Source organism: Macaca nemestrina, chromosome 7 (assembly GCF_043159975.1).
Source record: "Macaca nemestrina isolate mMacNem1 chromosome 7, mMacNem.hap1, whole genome shotgun sequence".
In the NCBI taxonomy this organism is placed as follows: domain Eukaryota; kingdom Metazoa; phylum Chordata; class Mammalia; order Primates; family Cercopithecidae; genus Macaca; species Macaca nemestrina.
Window position 1 is genome coordinate 95,789,833 of NC_092131.1, and position 26,416 is coordinate 95,816,248.

The 26,416-nt window shown below is 35.6% G+C and overlaps 1 long non-coding RNA gene across 3 annotated transcripts in view; it reads right to left on the reverse strand.

The window, feature by feature from the left end:
• Window positions 1–8,650: 8,650 nt before the first annotated feature.
• Window positions 8,651–26,416, reverse strand: part of LOC105479371 (uncharacterized) — a 44,854-nt gene continuing 27,088 nt past the window's right edge. The window contains exons 3-4 of one of the 3 annotated variants that reach the window (XR_011625400.1): window positions 12,711–12,933; window positions 8,651–9,182 (exon numbers count right to left, since the gene is read on the reverse strand). This is a non-coding gene — a long non-coding RNA (uncharacterized lncRNA). Of the gene's footprint in view, window positions 9,183–12,189; window positions 12,934–26,416 lie in introns of those variants that run through there. The other 2 variants (XR_985851.2, XR_985850.2) reach the window with 2 other exon arrangements.

A 26,416-nucleotide genomic window follows, 5' to 3' on the forward strand; every position in this document is an offset into this window, starting at 1 on the left:
CCAAAATAGTGAAACACTGTTTCTACTAAAATACAAAAATTAGCCAGGCATGGTAGTGCACGCCTGTGGTCCCAGCCATTCGGGAGGATGAGGCAGGAGAATCGCTTGAACCTGGGAGACAGTGGCTGCAGTAAGCCAAGATTGCCCCACTGCACTCCAGCCTGGGCAACAGAGTGAGACTCCATCTCTAAATAAATAAATAATAAACTAAAACAAAACAAAACAAAAAAACAAGCTAAAGAAATAAGATGCAAGGAATGACTGAATGCTCAAATCTCATCTAATGCAATAAGCCCAAGAATTTTAGGGCAATTAATGGTAATTCATCATTTTTAAATATTTGAAAAATCTGTTATCACTACTGAAGAGAAATTTATTTTTTAATGTATGCATCACTGTGATGTGAAAGGAAATTTCCGAAGAGTCATAGAGGTAGCAATCGGTAATTTCTGGGAGATAGTCTTAAAAAGAGAATTGGTTTTCTGTTATAGTACTTTTAAAATAGAAAGGATAGATGAAGCTAAAATATAAGAATAAAAATGGATTTATTTGTTATTTTACCCCCATCTATCTCTAGTCTCTACACAGATTTTTTTTTTTTTTCAAAAACCAAGTATACAAATACTCAACAGATGGGCAAGGCAGCTTTGAGGAAGGTTTAATGTAAACACCTGCCCTTCTTTTCTGTGGTGCCCTCACAATTTATGTGTGTTTCTGATAATAATGGGAGCATTCTTGTTTGGGAGATATAAATTCTCCTGTTCTAAAGTAGAGGCCGTTTTTTTGTTTTTTGTTTTTTTTCCTGTAGATTTCTACTACATTGAAGGACCCTGGGAAAGATGATAAGACTCTTGATGTTCGAGGAAAAAAGTGATGAATTCTTTTGGATTTTCTAACTATATGCATGTTTTCCAAAGTTTTGAAGAATGTTGAGATGGTGGAGGAAAATAATTCAGATTTTCCTCTAAATGCATAAAATAATAAATATCTCTTCTTGCTAACTAAACAGACATCATAAACAAATAAACACTTAAACTGTTCAACAACAAACAAGAGAACCCACCACTATTCTAACATCATCCTTCCGGATACCAGCAGTTTTTCCTGTTAGTGTCTGTAATACCATTTCGTGAGATTTATGTGAATCTTGTATTTTAAAAAAGATTTATAAGTTGTTCTCTACAAGAATTTTATCAACTAGAAGGGGCTACTTTTACACTTCAAAATATGCATTTTTCTTATATTGAGACTTTGTTGCAAAGAATCAAAACTCTTGCATTCGAGTTTTTTTGACAGTTTGCCTTTTTGTTTCTGAAATTTAAAATAGCCATATAAAATCTCCATGGAAGCCATAAAGATGTACCTCTTTGGCTTATCCCCTTTTTGGTTGGCATGCCATTGTGCTTACAGTTGGGGGTGGAGTGTGCGTGGTACAAAAAGCCATTGCTATCTTTTATCAGACAAAGAATGTAAAGAAATCCAGGCAACTTCTCAGTACAAAAGCCTGAACTCTGTGGCCTCTGGGGCCTAAGGCCCAGACAATCATCCAAACCTAGATCTTTCCTGTGAACTGATGCAGGGAAGATCTGAGAAAGGACACAGATTGTGCCTTTTAGAAGCAAAGTCTGAGGTCTGAGGATCTAACAGGTTCTAGCTACACAAAGAATAAGGTTGAACGCTCCTTCTCAAGGTAACTGAATAAAGGAAAAAGTCAGCAGTAGAGATCTTAATTCTTTAAAATTTAAAAGCTAATTTTGTGTCTTTTAGTCAATTTCCTGCACAGGAAGGAAGAATTTATTAACTGCCTTCTGGTATTAAATGGAGTGCTAATGGGTAAGTACAACAATTCAACAGGTGCCAAGTAGATATATAGAGGCATTATATCAATATTAATCATAATGCCTTGCAAATGCATTTGTAGAGTGATAGCTTTTTTTCTCCCCCATGGAGTTTATTTTGGGAACCTGTCTCTCTCTAAATACTAAAATGGCTGCTATACCTTATTCTGGAAAACAGAATACTGTACGGTTTTATTAATTAATTCATCCTATGGAAATGTTATTGCACAGTTCTAAGCAATAGGGAGGAGGAGAAGTCAAGTGTTCAGATTTGTAGAAAATAATAATAATTAAAACAGCTGAGGGGCTGAATCAGATTTAGGAAGAAATTTTCTCATTTGAAATCCAAGTTTACAACCATAAACCGTAAACACTTATATAAAATGCATCCACAGAACTTGGAAGCAACAGCTTCTCCACAGCAAAAAGATGAATGTTCACTGTTTTATATTCTCTGTTCTATTTTTGTTCTTCATCTTTTCTTTAGAAGTTTAGCCTGATTCAGTTGTCAATAGGAACAAAACACATAAAGCTACAAGTTTTATATAAGTTTATAGAAAAAAGAAGGCCGATAATTAATGCTACTCTCAATGAACTTGTTTAGATCAGGCTGTTCTCTTATCTGGATCAGGTGCCACTTAGAAAAACAAAAGAGATTTCTTCTATAATAAGTTTGATTTAAAACCACACAGTGGGGCCCTTTAGTATTTCTGCAGAAGGAATGTTTTTACCAATACCCCACGCTACATCCTACTCCTGGAGTTGTTCTTCACTACAAGCCACTGAAACTCATGTTCTTCTTCCTAATGGGAGGAGTGATGTCTTCAGATGGAAATCACTAGACCTTTGAATAATCCCATTTTCTTCAAGGTTTAGTGGGGGATGTGGGAGGAGAAAAAGTCATTTATTCTTTTCTGTTGTTCCTCTCACATTTCTTTGAATATTGGAATTTATCTCAATTTTCCTTTTGAACAGCTAACCCTTTTTCTTTGTTTATCTTTCAGGAACAAAAAAGATTAGAGGGCGCTTGTAATGGAAACTTTATTATTCAGTGAAATTGGAATCTCAGGCCTGATCAGAGAGGGGCATGGAGAAAGAGAGTATCATGAAATTTTCAAATTATGGAAAAGTTGAGAATGTGAAAACTAAAGAAATAAAGGCCTACCCTGATCAATATTCATGTTTCCTCTATTGAGGTCACCATTTGGAGACATGAAATTAAAGAAATAAAGGCCTACCCTTACCAATGTTTATGTTTCCCGTATTGAGGCCACCATTTGGAGATATCATTTGGAGACATTTGGCTTAATACACTTAGGATGTAGGGAGGAAGAAAGGGTGAAAAGGGTTTTAGGTCATGGTGCACATCCCTAAAGACCTAGAGGCTCAGTGAAATTTCTTCCTCAGACAACCGTGTTGTATAATAACAGACACCAAAAACAGAAAACATTTAAAAAATGGTTCATGATTACGCATACCAACTCAAAGGAAATGACAAGCAATTTTGTGAGGAAGCATCGAAAAATGCAGTGATCACAGTGAACATTTCATCACAAACCTCTCTTGTCTCAAATATAGTATCAGACCATCTTTAATGATTTTATGTTTGGAAATATGACTCTATTTAAGCATGACATTTTAATTCCTGAGGGAAAATGTCTCTATGTTGTAGTATGATAAGTTAGAATCGTAGAACTCAAAGTTCTGGAATTGAAATTAATATGAAGGACTTCTCATTTGTACTAAAGATATAAAACTTCAATTTGATTTATACATATTCTGCTGCCTTGTTAATTAAATATACAATTTTTCAAAGAAATATTTTGCTGGTGTATTCTCCATCATAATATTCTTGGCATAATTTTCTAAACTAATGTTTAAATAGATGAATTAAAGCCATCTTTAACATCATAGCACTCACTCTGGAGTTTTCAGTTCTTACCTAAGAAAAGCTAAGTTTCAAACACTAAACAAAAAGAGAAAAGTCAAGCAGGAACCAAGTACACACACACACACACACACACACACAACACAATTGTTCATCCTTAGTTAAGGAAACTTTTCTTCCGACTTTCTAATTTCTAACTAACTAAAGTGAAAAATAACAAGCTTACAATGGAAATAAATTCAACCAAGTAGGAGGAATTTGAGAAGCGATAGCAGTGGTGTATAAATTACATGCACACGCAGACACTGCCACACAGATATAAATAATCTTGTTTCAAATGGGCCATAAAGTTTAAATTACTTTCCACATCAACAAAGTAAGACCAGGAAAAAAAATACTAAAAACAAAAACAAAAACCCAACTAACCTTGGTTAAAATAATACTGTGACCCTCTAAAGAAAACACAAAAAAGTAGTAGTTGATAACTTAATGGCTACCCTGGGTTTCCATAAACATGTCGCTTTTAACTTTAAAAACACCATTGGCTTCTAATTTCTAAGAGCTGAGAAACAAGAAGACTAAGGGTAGACTCCTGGATTTCCACCTTCATGTATCTTAAATTGTTAATTCATGTAATATAAAGTTTTTTTTAAGACTCTGACCATAAGGACACTAAATATCTGCATAGGAATCAATGTGGGTCCCACTAGTCTTTTGAATTATGATAAAAAATATGATTAAAACTTTTCATACCTGTTGAGTTTTCACAGTATTCAGGCACTCATTTTTATAAAATAGTAAACAATTGGAGAGTGTTTTAAACTCTGAGTTAATAAAGCAATAGCCTTAAAATCTTGCATTAAAATCACAAAGGCAATATATGATCAATTGAGGAAAAATTGAAAATGCAGAAACATGAAAGAACAAAGGAGAAAGAAGAGGAAGAGAATTCAGCCATTCTACTTTGTTTCTCCTACAAATTTGTGTGTGGTTAAAGGAGGGATTATCTTTTACACACACCTATACACCTGTACATAAAATCATGTTCATATTGTTTTGCAACTAGATCTTTCAGTTTATATTATTTATGTGAATAAATGTTTATGCCATTTAATAAACTTACAGATATTATTTTTGTTTAGATAAGACTTCATTGTATGCTTTCTGTACTTTCTGCATGTAATCTAATATTTTTGTAAACCTAAGTTGTTTTCAAACTTTTGCTGTTGTACCTAATATTGCAATGATCATTCTTCAACCTATGTTTTAGTGAATATCCCCCATTTTTTTCCTATAGAATACATTCCTAAAAGTGAAATTTCTAGGTTAAAGAATGTTGTGCTCTGAATTCTTCAACCTATGTTTTAGTGAATATCCCCCATTTTTTTCCTATAGAATACATTCCTAAAAGTGAAATTTCTAGGTTAAAGAATGTTGTGCTCTGAATTCTTCAACCTATGTTTTAGTGAATATCCCCCATTTTTTTCCTATAGAATACATTCCTAAAAGTGAAATTTCTAGGTTAAAGAATGTTGTGCTCTGAATTCTTCAACCTATGTTTTAGTGAATATCCCCCATTTTTTTCCTATAGGATACATTCCTAAAAGTGAAATTTCTAGGTTAAAGAATGTTGTGCTCTGAAAAGTTTCTATCACTTCGTATCACCACACACAAAACCTCACTGTCTTACACTAACTCCAATCTGAAAAAGTAGAAATTGTAACAAATTAGTTTATCTTTTTTGACTTATGACATTTTATCTATAGTCACAAATGTACTGACCAAGTACTTGCCTCGTACTGAACAGGACTTGTACTGACCAAATGCTGATCATTTTCTTATTAAATTGTAAGACCATTTTATTTATAAAGGATATTATCTTTTGGTGGGTCAAATATTTTGAACATTGTACCTAGATTTGTATTTGCCTTATATTTTCTTACAGTGATGTTTTAATTCAAACTTTGTTTTGCTAGTATGGTGAAATCTATCAGTCATTGTTCCTTTGGTTTTCTGCTTAGAAAGAGTTTACTCTTGCAATAATTATAACGAACATTTGCTGAAAGCTTACTATGTGCTAAGAGACATGTTCACTGAGTGAAAATAATTATTCATTTTTTCTTCACTTTCTTCTTTTTAGTTAGATTTTAATATCTCTGGAGTTTATTTCGGTAAATTATGTAAAGAAGGAATCTAACTTTTTTTTTTGCCCACTGATAGCCAATAAAACAGGATTTGGTGAATAATTCAATTTTTCAAAATTGAATTTGAAATGCCACCTTTATTATGCATATTTTAACAGCAACATGCAAAATAATCATGGCATACATGACATTCTTCTGTGAGCTGTGAAGCTAATATTGTTAATTTTAATTTTTAAAAATAAGCATACATGTTTATTACTTCCATTAATAGTATGGTTCTTAGAGAAGTTCATGGATATTAATTAGAAACTTAGGCTTCCTTTTATAACTTAAGTTGCAATCTCAACTCTCAAGTGTATGTAAATTTCAACCGAATAATATAAAATAATGCTGACTAGTATTTTACTGTAAAAATTATAACTAGAATCAGTAGCATAAACCTTGTCCTAGTCATTCCAATGGGACTCTACCCAGTGAAAATATTGTACACTTATGTTGCATATCAAGGTATTAAAAAAGCCATCGTGCGAATAATACCAGCTTGAATGCAATTTATAAACCTTATTTTGTGTGTGTGAAAACACTAAAATACTTTATCTCAGATGAAGAATTAGCTTCCTGTCAGGAAAAATTTAAATTAAGACTTCTTGGTTTACAACTTGGCAAAATCACATCTGAAACCCATTTTTTGAAGCTCTATAAATCAGCGGAGCTTAGCAGAGTACAGTTTTGTTGTTATTATTGTATGTGAAAATATTTAGATCTAGACTGGCAGTGTTTCCCAATCGTGCCAAGTAAAAGCAATCACCTAGATATTAAATTCTGAAAAAATCAAAGAATATAAATGCACAGAAAAAAAGAACCTGAAGCACTATTTCTTTCTAAGAGTATGAATGCTAAAAATAATTGATGGACAGAATCTCTAGAATATGCTCAACTGTATCTTTGAAAAATATAAATATTAAGAGAGTGAAAAACTCTTTTTAATCAAATGTCTACCCAGGAGAACCACTTTTCTTAACAATATTTTTTAAATACAAAATATGTAGAATTTTTCCTTTTACTATTTTGCTTTTCTGGACAGGAATCTATGGATTTATTTTTGGGAGGAAGAAGGGTTTGTTTGTTTGTTTGTTTACTTAGTTGAGAACTCTCTATATACGAGCCCAGTTATATGTGATGCTTTTGCCTGAGGGTCCTTTTGCAGAATAAAACTAGAACAAGCACACCCATTGCATGGATGGCTGCAAGAGAATCTATTTCACATCTATTATATCATAAGTGGAAAAGCAAGGTTTCCATTTTATGATTTCTTACTCTATAAAAAGTGGGTTCTGTCATATCAAATTAAAATCACATTAACTTGTGATATATTCTAATAAAATCTCTTGGTCAAAAGAATTGTGCATTGTATTTTCTTAGAAGCGGTATAATTTATGAGGTTAAAGCAAGCACTCTGGAACGTGACAACCTGGGTTTCCGCCCTTGCTTTGCCATTTACTGTTTGTGTAGCATGGGGAAATTATTTAACCTCCCTGGGCCTCAGTTTCCAAACCTGTGAAAGGAGAGTAAAACCATACGGTTGTAAGGAAACTTGAAAGGCGTTAATATATATAAAAGAACTTGGAACACTGCTGGGCACCTTTTAGGTTCCAGAAAATATACAATTATTCCGGCTTTCTAACTGTAAATGACACAACTTTTAATCTTGGCTTTTTTAGTCTTTTGTAGTTTTGAAATTGACAGCAATAATGTAGCTAGACTGTGCTGTTTGATCGAAACAGAAAAAAAAAAAAAGATCTTAAAGAAAATGACATAAGATAAGCCATGTCAAGTCATCTGATTTAATGCCTCTGACCAAAGTCCCCAAGCCCCTTTTGGTATAATCTTAGGCTAATCAAAGCCAGCGAGTCATCAGACCCTTGGATAACTGAAATAAAGTCCTAAATGTGACTTTATGTGATAACATAAAAATGGAAAATTTGGGGTTTTTTTCCTTTTCTTAAAATAATATCGAAGAAAAATAAAGTAACTAGACCATATTTTATTCTTATTTAACCAAAAGATTAGCACAGTGGGTTACTGGTTTTCTTCTACTTTTTAAAAAATTTTCCATTAAGCAAATTCTTTTAAAACAAATTTGAACTTTTCCCATCCCAGTGATTCCCACGGACAGTTGGCAAAGAATCCTGGATAACTTGCAAAACTGGGATTTTTTCCAGGCATGAGTAACTTGTTAAAAAGCCACTATTTCTTTAATACTAACAGTAAATAGAGTTCACATCCACATAAATCCTCGGTGGCCCACTGGGGAAAGTTTTATATGTATGTGTGTGTGTGTGTGTTTGTGTGTGTGTGTGTGTGTGTATGAAATCTTTTTTTTAATTCATAAAACACTTGGCTCTCAGCATGTCTGTTTATATTTCACTTCTTAAAAATAAATACACACGTTTATGCCAGTTGAGGTTAAAAGGTATCCTTTTTCCAGTTGCCTGCTGTGTGCCAATGATTTTATGATGGATGAGTTTAAAATACCTGGCTAGAATTCTTGAAGAATATTTCCCTTCAATTTCTTCTATTTTTTTTAAAAGAGGATAAAACTTAATTATTATGTAATTAAAATACATGTTTTCGTGAAATTTGATTTTATTGAAAAAGTTCAAGTAAATACTTCCAGGACTTACAGGAAAAACAAAATGTATAATTTTAAATTCAAATAACAAAGTCAGTTTTGTTTTTGAGCATTAGGATGGAGTGTATGGTAACCTTTAGCAGTTACTATGAGTATAAATCTCCATTTTACCCATGGATAATAAAAGGATTTTCCCATTTAGAAGATTTGTTAAGGGAGATGTGCTTTAAAGTTATTATTGTAAAAGTCTGTTGTGTAGAAGTGTTTAATGAGGCAGGCAGAGGTTAAGGTGGACTTTGCAAGGTCACATAATGATACAGGGTGAGTCAGGGACTAGAACTTACAAGGGGCATTTCTGTCCTATATCATTTCCCAGTGCTACATCTATACCAGAATGTTCTATAATTCTCTTTATCTGGGTGTTGAACAAACAAACTTCTCTTGTCTTTGCAGTGCTGGACTGGGTATATTTTGATAACAGGCAGTCCCATGAGATATCTTGCATTTCCTGCTTCCGGTCAGATGTTCCAGAAGAATAACTTCTCTACATATGTTTTTGCATTTTTGATCACAATCCCAGCTGGAATCAGGAAGTTTGGAGGCAGCATGGAAATGGAAACTCATTGAAAGTCATAGCAACATTGTTTTGACTTTCAAAAATATTTAATTTTCTGGTGGTCCTAAAGGGGAAAAAAAGTCCATGTCAGCTATTATCTACTTAAAACTATGCTACTACTAGAGTTCCTTAAAAAAGAGACATTTTTATTTAAAAGAATGGAGTCCTTGTTATGTGGGAAAAGATTGCCCAAGGTCAGGTACCCAGCCACAGAGAGACCTGAGGTTGGAACTTTTAAAATTCTTAATTGAGGGCTTAATTAAAACAACATTAGGCATTATCACTGGCTTCAGTTACTTCTTGTGCTCATATAAAACATAATGTCTTATAACTTCTCTGATGAACATAATGTATTTAAACAAAGGAAGAAGGAAGAAATAGATAACTCAGTCTTCTCAAAAAGCTTAAAGATGAATTATTGACATTTTTTTAAAACCATTCTAAAATAAATACTTCTCAGCTTCACTTTGCTTGTTTGTGGTACCTTTGCATACAGGTTGTCTAATTAGGATTAATTGAAAATGTGTATGGAGCGTTTAGATGGTAACTCGTCCCTAAAATGCGTTAGAAAATGTGAACCACTTCACTGATGCCCTTTTCTTTTTGGTTACTCACCTTAGAATGTAGACCTGATACTTTTAACACACTGGGATTTTTAGAGACATCAATAAAACACTTTACCTAAGCTGCAGCTCATTCTGTTGTCTGGCAAGATTCAGATTGAAATAGAATAGGTAGAAGGTAGGTTTTCCTGCTAATTTCTACCACCACTACTTACATTATTAATGTTTTATTAAATTTAGATGCACACATAGGTTCATTGTGGCACTATCCACAATAGCAAAGACATGGAATCAACCTGAACACCCATCAGTGGTAGACTGGATAAAGAAAACGTGGTACATAATCACCATGGAATACTCTGCAGGCATAAAAAAGAATGAGATCGTGTCCTTTGCAGGAACATGGTGGAGCTTGTGGTCCTCATCCTTAAAAAACCGAATGCAGGAACAGAAAACCAAATACCACATATTCTTACTTATAACTGGAAGCTAAAGTTGAGAACTCATGGATACAAAGAGGACAGCAACAGACACTGAGGCCTATTGGGGGGTGGAGGGTGGGAGAAGAGAGAGGATATGTGTGTGTATATATATATACACACACATATAGTTATTCCTGAAATCCTGACACATTCTCCAACTGGGGAGATCTGGCACAATTGCTGTCATTTTGTTTCAGGCAAGCTGGAGAACATCAATGGAGAAGTTCCAAGTATTCTCTCTCATTCAGCCCCTTTTCTGTGGTCTAAGTGAAACTTCAGGAAAAGTTTGCTTTATTGTTGTTGTTGTTTGTTTGTTTGTTCTGTTTTTGCCTTTGTCTTTTTGATATCTTTTTCTATGAAAGTTCCAAGGTGTGGTCATTTTTGCTGTTGTTGTTGGTATGGACCACATAAGAAAACAACCAATATTTATTGAGGATCAACGATGGGTCAGCTTCTTCATATCCCTTGTCTCATGTAATCTCCTCGCAGTCAAGTGACATAGGTGTTCTTATCCCTGTCTTTTATTATGGGAAAAGGGAGGCTAGTTGTGGTTAAATTTGGTCAAGTTCATGGATACCATATGGCAAAGCTAGATTTCAAATCAAAGTTTATGCACCTTCAAAGACTGTTCTTTCCTCTGAATTCCCTGCCCTTCTGTTTCTATTAAGGGGTGGTATTCTGAGCATCTATCATCATAGTTAATAGAGCAGAATTCTCCAAGAGTAAAATCCCCCAGGGCAAGCACACACTGGAATGTGGTTTAAAATGCAGTTGGAAGGCATTTTCAATCAATGTTAACTTTCTTGGGTGGGATAACTACTTAATGTAGTGAATGCCCCTGCACTTGAAGAGATGCTCCATGAAGGGTTTAGATGTGCAGAATTTGATATCTGCAGCTTACTTTCACATGATTCAGCACAATATTAATCATTGGTGAATCCAGCTGTTAGGTATTTAGGTGTTCATTGTGCTAATCTTCCACAACTTTCATAGACTTGAACATTTCCAAAATAAAAAGCTAAGGGTAGGGGAAACTTTTGTTCATTGTGGATAACAGAAAATTCTAGTCCACTCACGGTGACCCAGGGCATCAACGTTCCTAACTCCTGACTTTCCTATGTCTTCATTTATAATCAATGTTGACAATAACAGTTTTAAAATTCTAATTTATAGAAGACAGACTAGGCAAAAAGATGTTCTACTGTTGGTGATTATGAGTTTCGGTGTTGTTGACTATTACAAACCAAAATGTTATGCCAGATTTTGGGATCCCTTGAGTAGTAGTGAAGCTATAAATGGGGTTCATGGGTACTACTAAAAATGTAGTTTTCCCTGAGCTTGGGACTTTTTGGTTGACTGTCTGTTGCTACCTAGGAACATATTTGAGCTTACTAAATGCTGAATTTAGTTAACTGTAGGACTTCATGAGCCCCTGGGGCTTTCTTGGGATAATCATTCATACTTATGAATAAAAGAGTAGAGAAAAAAGGGAGATGGCTTAACACATAGAGGGGATATTGAAGAAAGTGAAAATGTGAATCCCATTTAGTTAAGCACCTACTATATACATCAGGTACTATATAGCATCTACTATATACAGTAACTATAAGAGATTTTCTTCTTCCTCTTACCTTCCCTCCTCTCCCCTTGTATTCCCTCTCCTCCCCTCCCCTCCCCTCCCCTCCACTCCTGTGTCTTCCTTTTCCCTCCCTTTCCCTTCCCTGTATCCCTTCCCAAAGTAAGTACTTATAATACCCCTTTCATAGGGTGAGAGGTTGAGATTCGGAGTTTTAGTAAAGACCAGTAAACTGTGGATTCACTTTCAAAATCACTGGGTTCCACAAACATGTATTGTGTGCTTGTTATGTGTCAGGCACTGGTGCCTGCCAACAAGGTGATTGTTTATCTAGTAAGAGCGATTTTAGCTTCAGAACCTATGCTTTGAAGGAAGGGAGAAAGTCACACAGGAGGCACACATTTATTTGGTACCAACTATACGTGAAGTATTAGATAAGCATTTAAAAAATATGTTTAGGTCAAGCTCATTGGGATGTGGTTACAGAAGAAATAGAAGATATAATCACATTGAGCCCCTCATCTGGGTGAGGAAAGACACCTGACACTGTTAAAAAATATGGGGATTGAAAGGCAATGGCACTGGGAGTCTGGGTACCATGAATCTAGTAGCATCTCATCTGTAAAGACCACCGCATCTCCATGTCTTTTAGTCCTCATTCAAGATGTCTTATAGACAGACCTAAGGAAGGTAATAACACAGATAGTTACACCAGAATATTTGATCAACAGAGCATGCACAATCAATTTGTATGGAGAATATAGTTTTGTGCAGGGCTGATGTTCATGGTGGACCTATGCAGTTTGAAGAGTTCTTATCTCAAAGATGGGGGTAGTGAAATACGATGCCAAGGACAAGATAGGGAAGATAAATAGTAAATTATCTGGTCTTGGGAAGCTAAGGCACAGATAGCAGCTCTCCTAGGAGTCTTCTGACTGAATCTCTTTGGATCAGGTGAACAACATGGATACCATTTAAGTGGGAGGGTCCTGGAATCATGGCCACTGTCTTGGAAATTCCAGCCAGCTGAAGGATGGAGGATCCTCATTGATATTTAAGTCAGAGTAGGCAAGTGCAATCAGGTGGTACCAAAGTGCATGTGGAACGTGGGTGGACTGGAATCCCGTGGTGACACTCTGAGACTTCCTGGCTCAATCACTGTGCACGCTGGCCCAGGTCTCTTCAACATCCTCCCTGTAACATAACCCCACATCTTATGTTACTGAATTTCATGGCTCCTACTTATCTCACTACGGCAGAGCTTTGCCTTAATTTTCTTAAGATTATGTACATCCCTGCCATCTATTTTCTTTTCTTTTTATCTTTATTTTTGTATAAAAGAAAGAGAGATTGGGACATGTTAAAAAGTCACTTTAGAAATACTGACACCACACCAATACTTTCCCCTTTATACAACTGAGGATTGAAAGAAAACTAGGTAAACTATTATATGGCTAATTAAGAGCATAATAAGGCTGTTTGTTACTGATATGAAATAATTTTAAATATGTATTGTTAAAGCAAAACAATGTATCCAATATACATATACACACACATAGTCTACATATACATATATACATTTGATTACTGCATCTGAGTAAAAATATCTCTAGAGGATTCACAAAAATATTTATAGGATAAGAAAAGAATGAAATGAACACAGGGTAAAAGGGTAATTGTTATTGTACTAGCTTTTGAAATGTGAATCAAATGAATGTGATACTTACTTTTTAAAAAGTGAATGTGATACTTATTCAAAGAGTAAATAAAATGCAATTTTCTTGAAGTGAAATAATTAAAATTAAAGAATGACTTTATAACTGCATAATTTCTGTTTTTCTATTACTTGAAATTTTATTATGCTATACTCTGGAAAGCAATTGAAATAATTATAATAGTAAAATATTTTACATAGTTTCCAGAACTTTCAAAATACTCATTAAAAATGGTACCTCTTTATCAGATATAGGTTTACTTCTTTTTTGAAATAGGTCTTCCTTTTGAGATTTTTAGGTCCTACACAATCACAGCATTCATCAGATGACTAGAGATATTTTCCCAAATACTGGTGAGAGACTTGGTAACGGGGGAAACTGAATATAAACTTAACAGAATACTTTCTGTTCCAAGGACTGGCACTCAACTGTAATTAATTTCTAAGCTATTTTTGCCAAATTAGTGCAGCCACTGTACATTTTTAGCCTCTTGTGCTATCTTGATATCCTTTATGCCATCTCAAAACTATTTTTATACCATATATTATTAAAAAAAATCCAACTTGGGTATTCAGTAGGTTAAGATGTGTGAGAATAAAGCTTCATCCTCAGCAGATGCCCCACTTAGGCAGAACAATCTAATTCTATTTAATTTAGTCACTGGCACCCTCGCCTTTTCCTGTCAAAGTGAATCAACCTGAGTGCTAATTTTTGAAGCAAAACCTCTGTGATCATTTCACTCGTGATTTAATCCAGATCTAACCTCGGGCCTTTAGAGGTTCAAGGTCAATGACCCAATTTACTCTGCCATCCGCCTCTGTATCAGTAACCATTGTTATGCCTTGCAAGACTTTTACTACATACATTATTTCTTCTGTGTGTAGTCTCAACAAATTATGCGGGCAGTTAAAGGTGATTCCAGATTGCGACTGAAGAAACTTGGCAAGAGGTTTTGGCTTCTCTGGCTTTTGGTAAACACAGCAAAAATGGTATTGAATGCAATCTTTGCCTCCATTAGCAGAAGCCAACGAGGAAGAAATTAATTAACTTTCTCCAATGAGAAGAAACTAGTCATTGGCATCTTTGCCAATTGTAAACTAATTGTTCTACAAACAAATCCCGGAGCTTAAACACGCCATATAAAATTAGAAAGGAAATAAAGGTATGGGTAGCACACTAAATGTTTTTACAGATGAATAAACATACATGAGCTCAAATCTGGGCCCCTTATTTTACTTTTTTTTTTTTAACAACTGGTGTTTCTTTGGTCTCCTTCAGCCATAGCAGTTAATACATTTTGTGAATTTCCTTTTATGTTTTAAATAATTTTTCCTTCCCTAGTGTCTCACCAGCACATCTGCCGGGAGCAGCAGGCACGTTGGAGAAAGTCTCCTTAAGTAAAGAGCTATCCCAGGGATGCGCCGGCCCCACTCGGGGAATTGCTGCTCCAGGGCTTTACCCCTCCCAGGAGGAGTTAAACTGGGTTTCTGTGTCAAAGATGCTGAATGAAATTGGGGGTGGAATTGTTAAAATTGGAAATGACCTATTTAACTACATGCACATTCCCCATGACTGGTATAAACACGTCCAACTTTCTAATTTTCTCATCAGAATGAACTTATCATAGACTTTGATGCAGAAAGTCTTTTTAACAATGCATTAAAGGAAAAAGAACACACATGATTGATCTTTATAAATGTGTAGACTCTTTATGACTTCTTATTCTCTGTCTTAATATTAGGAACACAAAGATGGCTTACATCCCACTGAAGCTTAGGGGAGAAAAAACAGTGGGTTGGGAGGTGCTAAGACAGATAATAGGAAAGAGCTTGTAAACTAGAACAATTTATTCTGGCCCCTTTACAGATCAGAAACAGAAAGCATAGTTATCTGATAATTACAATAGAATGCTGCACTGTAAGTTACTTGCCAAATTCCATTGCTCTGTGTGCACGGTTTGATTTTTCATAAAATTTCATACTTACAAAATCACATAATAATTTTTATTTCACCCTTCCTAAATCAGTCAATCGTCAGCTATAAATCTAAGGAACAGCCCAAAAGTTACTGCTAAGGAGTGTTAACTAGTATTCCTTATGTACAATGCTTTAATTTTATTAATAAGACCTATAAATATCTTGGTATCAACTTATTTGTGACTTTATGGAACATATTTTCAAATTCCCTAAAAACGGAAATGCAGAGATGAGGCAGAGCTGATTTAAGCTAAATCCGCTAGGAGGCTGCTGTAATGTATTCTAATCACACTTGTTACTACTAGATGTGGATGTTTCAGGTAGAGGCCTCTAACATCTATTCAAATAGATTCTGTATTTAGAACTTAAAAACACATAACAAATTTTGCATTGACTACACACAAATAAGTGTTTCAGCTAAAACTCTTCAGATCCGGTATGAACTTCACATAGCTTTTTTTTCTTTCTTTCTTTCTTTTTAACGAAAGAATATTTTGTTTTTAGAAAATAGGAGTACTTTTCTTTTTTTTTTTTTGGATATGTGACCTTTAACGAAAGGTTGTGCTGTGTATTTCAGCCACCAAGTATTGAGAAAATTGCATTAACAGTAAAATAATATTCTTACTGCCAAGTGTACAAATATTCACTAACAGCAATCCTATTCTCCAAGACCCCGAGCAGTGCTTCATCATGCTAGCATGGTCACCGTGACAGAAGGCTTCCCTGAAATCCATCAGCCCCTCTGTCATTCACAGCTTTCTTATTCAAACCAGCCCAGTGCCCTCACTGGCTGTCTGACCCGTGGCCCCAAGCCCTGCAGTACTCAGTTGGCAGGGGGTTCCTCTGGGACCTTCTGTCCTGGCTTGACTGGTGACTCTCACCATTGGGATTGCTGTCCATGATTTTTTTTTTTTTAGGACAGAAAGTGGGGGACTCACAGAAAAGCTGTCTCACAGGCTAGTTATAAATAAGACTAATACAAACACACATATGTACATTTATTTATATTTACAATGAGTTTGATGTAAATGCAATGAGAAATGTATTTTTCAGAAAAGGTATGTTCTTTGGGAAAATGTTATTTCTTTATGGAATTTATTTTTAATCAGGCTACAGAGAAACTCAGGTAAAAGTTGATGATGCTTATATGCCTCAAATTCTATTTGTTTTACAGGATGAATACCCAGTAGGCTTAAATGAGGGTATAAATAAATAGATTACTTCTCAGTCTTCAACTGAATGAAGAGTGGAGTGATGAACTATAATATAATGTTATTTTATAAGATTTTCATTGGTAGCCAGTACATTCAAGTAGAACATTTTAAAGTGGAGCCTTTGATCTTTTTCACAAAATTCAGACAGTTGTAATGGTTTGGATGTGTGTGTCTGTACATGCTTTTATTTTCTTTCCCTGTGCTGCCCCAACTATGACTGGGAGGATCAAATCCACGGCAAGTTCATTTCTGGGCCAGCTCTGCCAAATTATATGATGTGAATTGATGTCTGCTAGGGCTTAGAACAGCAAACCCTGATTTAAGTTCCTAGAGTTAACTTATCCACAACTCTTGGGGTGAAAGGCCAGTTCATATCCATTAATTAGTCTAATCCATCTCAATCCACTTTATTTTATACCTTTCAGGGAATATAGTTATGTGATTTATTTGGATAAAGTAATGCTATGAACACTCAGAAATACAACCATTCCATGGAAAATGATTACTACCTAGCTATGCTTTAATTTTGTCCCCAAGATTAGAATTTTAGAAGGTTTTTAATACAGATTCTTGGTGATAATGAAGTAACTCTATGTGAAACAGCAGTGGGCAGGTTATTCTATGGGCACTGAACCAAAATATTAAAATCAGTTAGAAAGGTCACATGATTTTGTTAAAGACTAGGGCAGGCTAGAATTCTGGAAAATAATTTGTCTTACACGAAACGATTTTCCTTCCGTTGTGCATGTTCCATAAAGTATTAAATTTCAAAACAAATTAATTCATGCCTATGAGTTGAAATTTTTACAATTTAGACATTTAAATACCAGGGTTCCATTTAATGGTATGAACAGGTTGTAGAGATTTGTTAATTTGAAATTCCATTTGGTAACAGATGCAATAACTTGTCTGGCATTAAAACTGAGTTTAAGGTAATCACTGCACTTGCTCTTTTGTTCTAAGTGTTTTACAATCCTTAATTCACATAAAACATCTGTGAAATTTAGTTAGCAGTGTGGTGAGTAAAATTTAATCCCTGTTTTTATACCAGCGTGTTCGGAAACATGCTTACATATATTTTAATCTTGCTTGTGTGAAAAATACATGTGGGAATCAATGGGAGAGAGTTTTAGTGATATCCTCAACCTTTAGGGCAATAGAAGATTAATGTGCTAACAGAATTAAAACTATGCCAAGCTGAAGATTCTTTCTTTAATTGATTTTGACACCAATTGGAGGAATAACTGCAGAAACAAATGAAAATTTGGAAATTATTAAGTGGCCAAATACGTCTTTGTTTAAGAGAACACTGGTTTCTTTTCTATGTCATGGATTAAATATAGGCAAAGAAGTTCTTTTGTGGACAACATTCCCGTTAGGTAGGAATGGTGAGTTGGTGGCAGTGCACAACTCTCGCCTTCTGTATCAAATGGAGACAACATTAACCAACCCTGCTCTTTCCAGGCCTGGAGTCAGCCCCAGTTCCTTCTCAGCACTTCTCAGCACTGCACCCTGGCAGCCGTCATCAGCGACGCACAGTTATACACCAGCAGGGTCTTTTGTGAAGTTCCTTTGGTAAGTGATAATAAGGCAAATGCTTTAGAAACATTTTCCAGCATGCATGTAATAGAAAGGTTAGCATTAATAAAGCTACTGGAGAATTTGACATAGAAGATGTTTCAAATAAATTTCATCTCCCCACTTGTTAATTTGGAAATGTTTATCTAGTACCTTCTATCATAAGACACTAAGCTAGACACTGAGAGAGATATGCACACACACTAATTCTTTATGCCCCAGCCCATTCCACAAAGGATTTAAATTTGTTCATAAATATGTGCACATAGGTGTATATGTATGTATGTATATATGTATGTGTGTGTGAATATAGGATGAATACAAATAATGGAAGGACTTCTGGTAAAAGAAAAACTTAGATAAGAAAAAAGTTAGGACAGAATAAGACCAATATGCAAGGTATAACTTCCATAGGGATATTACAAAGTTGCTGAAAATAAACAAAATTTTGACATTAAATTTACTTTTGAGACATCCAAGCAAAGTAGGAAATGTGATCAGTTACAAAGATTTGTAAGATAACAGGCTATTGGCTAAAACCAAGTGGAAGAGATTTTGCAGTTATTGAGATGAGAGGGAAAATTGTCCCATGAATTCTCAATTTGAAAACACTGTGCTATATGATAGGTGGGAGGCTTGCCAACATCTACACAATAATTAAAATATTCACTTTGATGTGACCATTCATTGTATGGTCCTTAAAGTATTCCAGTGACCTAACATCCAGGTAAAATACAGTAAAAGCAAGTGTGTGAATAGGTAAAATATTGCAGGAAAAAAAAATCTAACTCTCTTTTCATCTTGCCTGAACCTACTATAAAATTTAGAAAAGTGCATTTAAACCAAACCCCATGGAAGTGATCATTCTGGTGCATGTGGGAGGTGGTGGAAAATGACTCTAGGGAGTAGATATCCACACTCCTATTCCCAACACAGGGACTGTTGTTTTTCATTCGTGTTACACATGAGACTTCCGAGTAGTGCACCTCACATTAAGATATTGGATAAGCATAAAAGAGAGCAGAGAATTTCAGGAGGCCATCCTGGGTAAAGACCTGAAGTACACATACCATGTGGAGCTGATTAAAGGAACATCTTAATGCCTTGACAACTAATCCTGTGCTGAGCAGTGGGAAAGTTACTTAATTGTATGATGGCTATGTCCTCCACCTCAGCCTAGAGGAGTAAAAGTCTTCCTCAGAAACTGTTCCTAGTCTGCTCCAGATGGAGAAATTGTTCCTCAAGGCCCCCAGGGTCTACCTTGCAACACAGTTTTCTCCAGGAAGCATTATTTCTAAAGGATGATATGGATACTCTATGATAAATAAGTTTGAGAGCCAATGAATAAAACAAGGTTCAACCAGTTGTTTTCTTGCAGGATTTCTTAAAGCCTTAACGAGGCTAATGTGAGCTGCAAATATCCAAGAATAGTATGGCTTTCCAATACTGATTCAATTAAGGGTTCCTGTTTCCATGAAGTAGCTTACTGAACTAGCTTTCTATGGCAGAGTCCTGTAGCACATTGGTTAGCATTTTAGCCTAGAACATTTCCCTAGTGAGCATTTCCAAACTGACCGATAACCCTGATAGGATTCTTCATGTACATGTAACATAAACCAACTTGCCTTCCCAGGTAGAGTCCTTGAGCACACAGTCTACAGATGAGCTCTGAATTCAAACCACAAATAAATCCTGAATCAACCATGACCTTGGGCAGGTTCTTGTGCCTCACTGAACCTTGGCTTCTGTATGTGTCAAGTGGCAAAAATGAGGTCCACCTTGCAGGTTTAATCATGTGCAAACAGCACCAAGAAAAGTGTCTAGGATTTCGAGATACCCACAAGAGGCTAACAACACAATTGAGAAGTCAGGGAGGGCTAGGAGAAGTTGATGCGTCAACTGAATCTTGAAAGATAAATAACATTTATTGAGGAGGAGAAGCTGTGGAAACGACACAGGAAGGCTTCCCCTTCCAGGACTGTGGACTCAGTAGAATATGTAAGAGGTGACAAGACACTTAGAATTCCTAATATATTGGAAATGGCTGAGGTGTAAATTTGTGAGTTTGGCCGCTAGCATTTTTGACAATATCATTTTACCTGACCCTTCAAATTACATTCTAGCTCTATTTTGAAAGTGAAAACCAAATTTGTCATTTCTAAACCAGAGTATTTACTTTTTGGTTGAAAGGGGGGAAATATGTTATGAAATAATGGAAAAATGACCCATGAAAGGGTTTGAACTTGTAGCTAACATAAGGAAAACTAAGCCCTACCCAATATTTTGGCTCTAAGCAAATCTTGAAATCAAGTAAGGATTCACAGTGTTTTATCATTCTTTTCCTTCTCAAGCCAGAATAATTAGTTTTAGGAAAGAAAATACAATAAAGGCAAGTATTCTCTGATTGATATTTCCATTTCATTTTTCTCTGCTTCTCATGTTCTGCCAAACCTAGGAATGGAATACTGTTGAGCCAGAAGAGACAGGGAGATGATAAGAGGACAAATGAGTGTTAGATTCGGTGTGTTAGATTCGGTGTTTCATGCCTCAAAAATGTCTTCTTTTATTTATACGTGGTAAGAAGAAGTGAAAAGGCCTTAGGCAGGATATCTGACTCTCTGCAAACTTCTAAATTTCTAGATCATGTGTTTGAATCTAGAATATAAACAGCATAGGTTAGGACATTTTCATTTGAACAAAGCTTTGTTATTCCATTTTCCATTGTAAATGATGCCTTGTATTTTGGCCAGTTAACAGTATAAAATGTATAAACCATTTAAGATTTACATTGTTCTATAGACTAGACTACTCACTAGAATAAAACAACCATGAACAAAAGAAAGAAGAGAAAGGTGGGCTTAGTAAATTCATACAGTACTTAGGAAATTCACAAAATTGAGTTCCCAGGATCTTGGGAAGGAATCCTGTGAAAGTTTGTTAAAAACCAGGTTTGCTGTATTTATGTCCTCAATTCATGAGCTCATTGTCAGCTCACCAAATATAAATGTACAGATAACAAAGTGGTGCTATGGTTGCTAAATCTTGGATTATGTAGGTATAGTATTATAGAGAGAGGATCAGGCCAAATACCTAGGCAAGTGATCTGAACTTTCATTCTCTGCTTTCTTACACTGAAAGAGAAATAAAGCTCACACTTTCTATCTCCATCACAGAGAGTTTGTGAAAACTAAATGAGATGATGAATGTGAAAACACTTTGAAAATCATAGTCACATAATTAATATTGATACTATTATTACTCAATTCAGTCACTTTCTAGATCATCCGGCTGCTCACTGAGAATTGTCCTGAAGAAGGGAAGGCTGAAATCAACTGCCAAATTAAGATTCAGAATTAATCTGTGAATTTTTTTTGTTCTACCAGATATCCCTGGTAATTGAAAGTTGATGTATGATTCCATTTGTAAAAATGGGAAGAGTAGCTCTGACACTGACTTACTAAGTTTTCAGTAAAATAAATGTACCTTTGATGGGTTTAAGATAATGAGACCTGGAAAGGCAGCCAGACAAGCACATTTGCTCTTTTTAGCTTTGTGGCTGAAGTGTGTCTATAGCCAACATGAAGATGCCATAGAATGCCAGGTAAACACTTAACACAATAAAGTAGTTCCTCCCCAGAATGTTCTCAGCTTGTGCCTACTCAACCCCTTTGTTCTGATAGAAATGTTTCCGAGACTCACTGAATTATACTTCTGTAAGAAGGGCATGTTCTGAAGATTGGAGATGACCAATGCTGTATTTCCTCCTAGTGTGATTGTCTCAACTAAAAGAGTAAAGTAGAAACTCCAAGAGAGGCCAAAGAAATGTCACCACTGGTAAAGAGTCCTAATAAATGCATAGATTTAGAACCTTATTTATGTTGAGATTTATTTAGTGAGCACACTTGCCATCTAAATGCTGGAACAAACTGTTTCTTTTTGCTGGTTTAATAACTCCAAAGACCTGACTGGTTGTAAAGGGTAAAGAGTTACTTCATTCACTTACGATTCAGAGTCACGTTTCTTAGACTTGGATAAAGTGGTAATAATAAAACACTTACACCAACACAGTCAGATCTTTGAGTTAAGTGGCTTTTAGCATTGCCTTTAGCTAAGTGAGGTTGAAAAATTGTCCTGAATGAAGCCTGGCCAAAACAAAATCTTTCTCCCGGTGGCCCATTAGTTGCCTTCTTTCTTATATGACCCTTAGGTCATATACCTTCAGGGAATTTGCATATCTGGCCAACCATATTAAGATATTTTACACTGATGTTATATCTAGCCAGAGATATTATTTCTTTGCCTAGGGCAGATTCAGATGGGCTGTTTCACCAAATCTGGACATGGGAATTTGTACATAGTAAATAATTAAATGGCCAAGAGAATTCCTTATATTGCCAAACAGGAAGAAAAAAACAGCAAAAAATAAAAAACCTTTATTTTGATGGCATTCATGCCAAAGTGAACGATGCAGGCTTTTAACAGAGAATGTGGCAAAAGAGGCCAGAACACCCGTAAGAGGTATCTCTTACCTCTTCTTTTCTCTTCAGTGTCTTCTCTGCATTACACTCAAGCTAGTGGATTAAAAGCCTGGCTTACATGCTGTGTCAGCTAGAGCCCTAGATGTTCCATAGAAGTCACTGGAGATTGCCATGGTCTTCAATGAAGGAGGAGCCAAGAATTTGCAAAGTCGGTCTCTGCTCTCAAACACAGAAGTTCTGTTTTTGTATACTGCATACATTAGACCTCCACTTTAAACTTTTGTTGAGAAAAATAAATGCCTCCTGAAAATAGTAAAACTTGAATACTATATTTTCAGAGTCCAAAAGCACTGCTTTTCTACTGGGCTGTTGCTTTATCTTGCTATGGCCAGCACCTAAACTGACACTCAGAGCACACACTGTATACATAGAAGATGTGCCTCCAATTAGTTCTGAAATATTTGATGTGTCCAAAGTCACTGAGTAAATGGGGCAGATGGTCCTTCAGATTCTACGTTGTGTGTCTGGTCCACGCATGGTCCCACCATTGCATGTAATGGTCCATAAAGACTTGTAATGGACACTTTCAAGTTTGAGGTTGTAGGTGCCAGATTTAGCAACTATTTGGCACATACTTATATTAACATGGTATTTGTTTATCTGCAATTTGATTTTAACTAGGCATACTATTTATCTGCTAACCCTATGTAGTAGAAAAGTTGCAAGGATTGAGCAAGTTAGTATTTGGTGAAGAAATTAAATCACTCTCAACAGACTATATTTTAAAGAACATGTCAGGTGAAGACGACAAAAATGGTAGTTTTGAAGACATAGTCAATGGTCAGAAAAATTTGTTTTTGGTGTTCTGTTTGTAAGAACTTGAAACAATAATATATTTATAGCCAGAGGTGGCCAAAGCACATGTTTGGGGCACCAGTGAAGCAGGAGAGAAAGATCAGCTTAGCAGAGCTTATCAAGAATTTTGCAATCAGAAAATCCATCAAGGCAGTAATAATTTGAATTTTAGGATTTCACGTGTGCATGCACACACACACACAATAATAATTTAAAATAGTTTTGAAAAAGAATACTTAAAAATGTTTATCTGAAAACCTGGGGAAGTTGAATTTGCACACCCCAAATCACCATTCATTTTTGTTTCTTTTCCTGGGAAGATTGCAATTACAGGCTCCAGTATATAAACATATACACCGGTGGTCCTGTTCTTAGCCCTTCTTTCCTGTCCTAGTGTTTGAAAGCTGTTCCGTACCACTTACCCCACTCACTGCACTGTGCATTGAATGGCACTTTCCTCCTCTAAGTTATCATGGTCTTCCTGTTCTTTTTTATCCTAAGTCCCATTCTCCCCAACCCTATGTATCTCACTTAAATTGTTCAGAAGTGCATCTTAGACTAAACTCATCCATATTTAAGTATGGCTGTATTGACACATTAACTCTCACAGGCACGTTTGCATTTTTAAATTGGAGATTGAGCTAATCAAAGCAAGGATCCTGGATACAGTCATTTGAGAACAGGTGGGTTGGATACCTTCTTCCTTTTATCCATTTACACAGGAAAAGGCCTTGATACATAAAAGTGTATGTAAAAGCACCTTAAGAGTATCTATTTGTCACAGAATCGAAAGTTCAAGTTAAAATGGTCCTTTTAGTTTTATCTGCATGGAGTAAGAGTTGAGGAAACATGGATAAATTTGTTGGTGAACTCTGCTATTAAACTCAAAAATAGCTAATTTGCCACCTGTCTTTTATTAATAAGTTAAAAGAAAAATCCTGAAACTGCTTAAGGGTCAACTTAAATTTTTTGGCACTGTCCTCTGGGTCCAAGGGGAAAAAACATGGAATGAGGTTGAATTGAACATTCTACTATCAACCATCAAATCACTGATCCCACTGTCCTCTTCACACAGAGTCACATAAAGTGTGTGTTATACACACGCAGAAGCCATTTAATCCATTTGTTGCATTTTAAAATTGCATCCTTTTTGCAAAGCCTCTGGGTAGAAGTATAATTAAATCATTCATTACAATATATTCTTAAAATATAACAGAAACCATAGTAACAAATAAAAACCTCACCTCTAAACCAATGCATTTTATGTTATTACTTCAACTGGAGGCTTTACCTTGTGCAGCTTCGTTACAGTTTAGGTTTTACCTCATGGCCTATGATATAATACTGGGGCTCTATCTGAACCTATGAGAGGAGTGAGGAAGGGAGCCAGGAGTGCAGGCATCCTTTTCAGAAAAATGCATCTGGTTTTTGTGAACACAAATTGAGACAATGTATGACTTTGGCTTTTTTAAAAAAGGAAATGAATATAGATTTAAAAACCCCTCATCAAACTGTTTAAGCTGCTTTAAGGGAAAAGAAACAAACAGGCACATCAACCTTCAGAGTCTGTGCTAGTATTTCACACGCTTCCTAAACTTTGATTCAGATTCACCTTTCTTATTTAGCACAACTAATATTTGCATATCTTAAGGTTTCCCTTTTTTGTAACCCTAACTTTGTCTGTTTCTGCACTTTACCATAAATGTGTATTTTTCATCTTCTATGTTGGCTCATATTGGTTGAAACGTACTAATGCATGCTCTCTGATGATTTGGAAGCATCAATTTCTCTATATAAAATATGGATGCATTCTAAAACAATTTAGTTGAATTCAAACTGGAGATACACATATATGTATATGTATACATATATACATTTGTGTATGTTAATACATACATACATGTATACACACACGTGTATACATATATGTGTTAGGCAATCTTAACACCAACTAGAACAGTACATTAGTTGTCTATTTCTGTGTAACAAATTAGAGCAAACTTAGCAATTCAAAATGATACATTTATTATTTCCCAGTTTCTGTGGGTAAAGAGCTCAGGCATGGTTTCACTAGGTCCTGTATTTCAGGGTCTCTGACTAGGCTTCCACTGAGACATCAGCTGGGGCTGGGGCCTTGTCTGAAAGTCCCACTTCAGGGAAATGATCTACTTGTAAGCTCATTCAGGGTGTTAGCAGAACCTAGTATCTGGAGACCTGTTTGACTGAGGACCTCCATTCCTTGCCAACCTGGCCTTTGCAACATGATCACTTATTTTATTAGAGCATATAAATCCAGAAGGCAACAGAAAGAGTCTGATAACAAAAGGAAGATCTCATCTTTTGTAATTTAATCATGGAAGTGAAATCCCATTACATTTATCATATTCAATTGGTTAGAAGCAATCACCAGCCCAGCTCTCGCTCAAGGGGAGAGGGCTACACAAGGAAGTGAATACCAGAAAGTGAGAATCATGCACAAGGGCGATGGGGTACATTTCAGTTCAGCCTGCCTCAAATGTGTGGGTAAGAAAATGGTAGAGCAAAAGGTATGCCTCATATCTCCTTGTCAATAAATCTTATTTTAACTTAATCTTGTACAAAAGTTTTACAAAAATTTTACTCATGCGTATTACCTTGAGATTTTCTTAGCCACAGTTTTTACTTTTGTAATAACACAGACCTTACATCAAGGATTGGATCACCAATCCCATTTCCTCTTCCAGTAGAAAACAACTGTTTCTCAGCCTACTTTGCATGGAAATGACTGGTTCTAGCCAATGGAATGTAAGCAGAAATGATGTTTGGTTATTCCAGCCTGGCCGTGTATCTTTTGTGCTCCTTTCCACCCATGGCAACACAAG